Source organism: Alligator mississippiensis, chromosome 3 (assembly GCF_030867095.1).
Source record: "Alligator mississippiensis isolate rAllMis1 chromosome 3, rAllMis1, whole genome shotgun sequence".
Lineage (NCBI taxonomy): Eukaryota > Metazoa > Chordata > Crocodylia > Alligatoridae > Alligator > Alligator mississippiensis.
In genome coordinates, this window is record NC_081826.1 from 91,340,691 (window position 1) to 91,346,376 (window position 5,686).

Genomic DNA, 5,686 nt, shown 5'->3' on the forward strand with positions numbered 1-5,686 from the left:
TTGGGAGGGGTGGGTCCCATGCTCCACGCAGGGCACAGCCCTCTTGCACACTTCATGGACTGTCCCCCATCTCACAAGGGCCACAGCCTCCTCCCACCCCCCACAGGGCCCAACCTCCCCTTGGAGGGACTACATTCCCCCCCACAGGGCCCGCAGCTCATCCGCAGCATCAGCAGCCATCAGGGCACTTGGGACCTCCTGGCACAGCCCTCCCCATGTGGCATGGGGCAATGCGGCTTGGCCCCAGCCACCTGGCGCTGCCTGTGCCATATTATGTGGGCCTGGCCCAGCTTGGCGCCATGAGCTTTCAGGCAGCTTCGGGCCACTCGGGCTCACAGGGACTGCCTGTTGCACTGGGCTGGGTCCTGTGTGCGTGGAACCGGCTCAGGGGAGGCCTGTGGATGCAGGACCCAGCCCCGTGTGACAGGCGGTCCCTACGAGCAGCACAGGGCCTTGGGTAACAGCCTGCGGCCTGGAGCTGCCTGAAAGATCACAGCCCTGCACAATTTGCCACAAGCAGCGCCAGGTGGCCAGGGCTGAGCTGTGCTGGCCCACACTGCAGGGAAGCTTTGCCAGGATGGCTCCAAGTGCCCTGATGGGCTGCTGCTGGGGGGGGGGGAGGGGCTGTGGGCCATGCAGAGGGCAAGAGGGGGACCTACCCCTCCTGCCCCCCACACCCACAGTTCCCCACACCCCCATAGCCCCCCAGCTCCAGTCTCCCCCAGCCCCAGTCACTTACCTCCGATGGAGCCATAGTCCTTGCAGCCTGCACCAGGTCCAGGCTGCCCTGCACATGGAAGCAGCATGCTTCAGCACCAGGGCAAGGGGCAGCCAAAGGGGCAGCCTTTGGAGGACCCCAGTCTCCAGTTGCCTTACGGCATGGTCGTGGACCATGTCCTGCCCACTATCTTTCTGTGAGTTGTTTTGATACCTGGATATGCAGGTATCAAATTTGGAGCCCCCGCTGTAAATATGCAGTGCAGGGAACATTTTTTTGTTTCCAGTGTGCCTCTTGCCGTATCTCAAACTGCCTTGAGATGCAGCAAGAGGCATGTGAGGGCTCATTTGGATGCACCCTACAGGCCTAAATATATACAAAGTGCAGATAGAACTCCTTGCTCCTTGAATTCTAATTCTCCCCTCATTTTGGGTGAAATCCCAGCCATTTAAGTTAATGGGAAACTATTATTATTTCAGTGTGGTGGGTATGTAATACTTAATGTTTGAAAATGTGTTATTTGCTTTAGACCTGAGAAGCTTGTCCAGAGAGAGTTTCAAATAGACCTGAAGAATATAGAAGTATGAAACCCATTAAAAAATCATGGGACTTCTTCTTCCCTAAGTGTTTTTGAAAATCTCTCCCTCTATGTTGAAAGGCATGGTTGTCCTTCAGAATGCAGTGCAGTATAGAGACCTGAAGTAGCTTTAAGTGAGCTAACAGTAGCTCAGAGCAGGTTAACTTACACTGGTCCTCAGCAGGGTAAAATAGCCCACTGGGATTCATGCTGTTGCAGGTAGACTTCTTTTGGTACCTAAATTATGTTACTGTCCAAACTTATATTTGGTACTCCTTTACTGCATGGCAGTCTGAAGTAAAAACATTCTCTAAGAGACCATTTCACTAGAGCTGACCAAAAGAGTGAACTTACTTTAGTGGTCCCACTGTTTGCAGGAAGATGTTTCCCATGCACCAGCTACTAATAATTTCAAACAAAGAGAGTATAACATAATATTTGTGTGTACAGATTACCCCAGTATAGAAAACAAGTTTGATGTATAGAAATGATAACATGGCAAGAACTGAGAGGCCTGAGGAAGGGTGCTGTGATACCCCAAAACTTGTTTATGTCTATACCAACAATTTGATTGGTCAAATAAAAGATAACATCCACAAGAATTCTTGTCTTTTGCATATCTCCTGGACCATCCTGGCAACAACATTACTTCAATACTACCATGTTCTTACTGTACACTTTTTCTCCTTTTGTACACAATACAATTGAAACACAACTCTAGGTATCAAAGTCCTTGTGACGAGAGATATCTTTCTGTCACTGTTTTCCATTTTTCAGCTTTTCATTGAGCAGCAGCCTAAACATCAAAATACATTTCACATGCTAATTCAAATAATCCTACTGCAATTGCATCACAATGGTGTGAATGCACCGTATTCCTTACCTTTGTGTATGTGTCTCTGTGTGTACGTATCTGCCCTTGCCACACCCTTCTTTCCCTCCCAATTAACAGCTGCTGCAAACTCCGTGAGGGTATTTTAGGCAGACTCTTCTGCTATTACTGCACAACATCAGGGTCCTCTCTAACTGAAGTGGCTTTTTCAGCTTATAAAAGTAAGGGTATTTAGTTCAATTGTAATAAGGCAGGGATCGATGAACACAAAAGGTTTGGTTCCTTCTTATAGTTTAATGCATCCTAAATTTGAACACAACTTATATCATTATGTAAATGTCACCAAGTTTCAGGACAAAGCTCGTGCTCTGGAGTCCATCCCCAAAATATGGGTGGTAGAGAAATACAGTCAAACTCTCCTCCATGCCCTATGGATAAGCTTCTAAAGCAAAGAGGTCTCAATGAGAAAAGACCATGCCACCAGAAACCATGTTCTATTACTTATCCAAAGCCCTTGCAAGGTGTGATTTGCAAGATAAACTGTTATAATTTGGTTCCCTGGGGATACACCATGTAGCAACCTGTGTATAGTTGGTAAGAAATCTGAATTTGTAATCTGGAATCAGGTTAATCTATGCTTTAATCTTCATTTGTCACTGCCATTTCAATGTGTCAGACTGCACTCTTTCTCTCCATTAATTTAGTATTTTCACTTGCTGTGTTTGGATTGATCCTCATAAGAAAGAGCACAGAGATTTGCAATCTCATCTCATCTCCTTCTGAGATTGTAGCCTAAATCAGACTCCCATACAAAATATCTTAGATAAGAAAATAATATATATTGATAAATATATACATTTTGATACACAAGATAAGGCTGAGAGGGGATCTGGTGGCCGTCTATAAACTGGCCAAGGGAGACCAGCAGGCAATAGGAGAGTCTTTGTTCCCCCAAGCACTACAGGGAGTAGCAAGGAATAACGACCATAAATTGACTGAGAGTAGATTCAGGCTAGATATCAGGAGGCACTACTTCACAGTCAGGGTGGCTAGGATCTGGAACCAACTTCCAAGGGAAGTGGTGCGCACTCCTACCCTGGGGGTCTTCAAAAGGAGGCTAGATAGACACATTGCTGGGGTCACTTGACCCCAGCATTCTTTCCTGCCCATGGCAGGGGGTCAGACTTGATGATCTGCTCAGGTCCCTTCCAACCCTACCAACTATGAAACTATGAAATTATGATACACTGGTTCCTGGGTGACTGTGATTAGCACAAGGAAATGTAATAATAGCTTATTCTACTTTATAACATACTCATAGATCTGGAAGTGGGAGGTCACAGAAAGAGTTCTATGAAGTAAGTTACGTAAAATAATTCTGCAGGTTGTATATCCTATCTAATACTTCCACACTAATGGCCATTGATGTGAGTTATTCTGAAATGTACAAGGCAGTAATGAATGGAATGTATACAACTGGAGGAAAAATAGCTGATTCATAGAATATTTTGAAAAAAATATACATTTGTTAGATTGAATGTCCGTTCTCATCTCTTTGTAAGGGCTATTTTTTCAAGGTGTGGGAAAACACCAGAAAATACGTAAGTATCAAAATCTCAAGAGAGAGAAATGTACTGCTGATCAAGATGATAGACTTTTTCCCCACAAAATTGTTATCCTTAGTTCAGCAGTTTTGGTTATATATTAACTAGAATTTTGAGTAAATGGCCTAAAAATGAGTCCCAAAGGACTAATGAATGATTTTATAAATAGACTAAGAAAAATCCAAAAGCTTCAGTAGCCCCTAGGCTCTTGAACTAGTAAGTGTGTTGCACTAAGCGAGTCCAGTCAGATTACTGTAACTGTCTATTGGCTCAAACAAGGCATAGGTAATAAAGACTGTCTTTCACCTTATACTTTTATACTGTTTTTCTTAGCAGAACTAAAAGAATTTAAAGGAAATGCACATTGTAAAGGGTATGATCAGGACAGCTTCGAGGGGATTTCAGTTTCCTATTTTGCGCACATCTTTTAAAGGTCAGATTAACATGTCCTGTTTCTCTCTTTAATAATACAAGATAAACTTTTTGTCACTTTTCAGTAAGGGACAGAAAAATGACACTTCTTCAGCTGGGGCAGATTTGCTAGATCAACTAAAAACCAAGGGGATACTGCCAGCAAGGAAAAAAAAAAGCTTCTCACTCCCTGGTAGGATAATGGGAGTGTAGCAGCGGAGGTGTGGATTCCAAGATCACAGCAAGCTGTGCTCTATTCAAAATGTTACCCAGAGCATATGAAACATGTTCTGTAACCACATGGAAACGATGGCATGGGAAGAAGATTGTAGGAGGGAGATTGTAAGGTATAACAAGAAAAAAATTCAGTAAAAAAACCCAGGAAATATTTTGCATTACATAAAGTGGATATGACACAGTTGTGCTTTTAAAAATTTACTACTTACATAAAAAGAAACACTGATAATGAAAACCTTTTCTTGGAAAAGAAGTAGTGAGAGGAATGGTAGGTATGTGGGTGGGAGAGCGTGGGTTGTGGGACCAACATGAGGCGAGATGTATTTGGAAAGAATAATATCCCACACAATGAAAAAAGTGAAAGCAAATGGGAAGATGTTTTTAAATTAACAAGCTCATTTTTCTCCCAGAGATAAAGTTGAAGTTGAGTAGATGTCACATAAGAGATCATAAGGAGAAAGCAAAGGATCCATGAAACCTTATGCACCCGCCTGGCCTTGTGTAGATGCACCCTGGCCACCTTGGAGCATGTGCCCGGGGTCTACCGCAGAGACTGTTTTTGTGGTCTCAATATCAGGTCACGTTTTCCCTGATGGAAGCCCCGACATTCGCCTGCCACGATCTAGATCTTCCATTCAGTTGTGGGGCTCCCTCCAATTGCTCTCTGTGGGTCAGGTGTCACTCCTAATTAGTGCTCTTGGGGCTATACCCCCCCCCCCGCACCCCAACCATGTGCCAGCCTCTTAGGGCAACCAAACAATGGTCAGTTGGCTTGCTCTCCTGGTGTTGCCTCCTGTGTCCTCTCCATTCGTCCTGTTTCCGGTCTTCCTTGCTTCGCCCCAGTGCCCTCAGGATGGTGGGCTGTCCTTGATAGTGTGCTGGATCTTCTTCTCTGAGTCGAGATCCCCGGCAGGGCCCCAGTCCGCTCTGCCCTTTGAGGAGTGCCTGCAGCCACTTCTGCCAGCCCTGGGACCCAGGGAAAAAATTAAGAAAAGAAACAATAAACTGAAACTCTGGGGAAGGGTCTCAGCTCACACCACTCACGCTTCTGGCATCTGTGGACTCTCTCGTCCCTCAACGTCTTCCTCTGGCTTCCTCGCCATCCGGGGTTACATTCCCTTAATTACTGTCAGACCCTTCTGATAGGTCCCTCCTCGGCCTCTCTTGCTTCTGGCCGGGCAGTCCTTGCCCAGATCAGGGGACAGCTTCACAGCCTGTTCTCTGCAGCATTCCCTCAGCTGCTTCCTGGCCATCGGCTTTTATCTCTGCCGGACAGTGTTCATGGATGATGTCATCTCCCCGCACCA

General features: G+C 45.5%; 1 protein-coding gene across 6 annotated transcripts in view; it reads right to left on the minus strand.

Annotated features, from left to right (window-relative positions):
* Positions 1–5,686, minus strand: part of DLGAP1 (DLG associated protein 1) — a 735,970-nt gene that overhangs the window by 200,817 nt on the left and 529,467 nt on the right. The gene's annotated exons all lie outside the window — the stretch shown is intronic.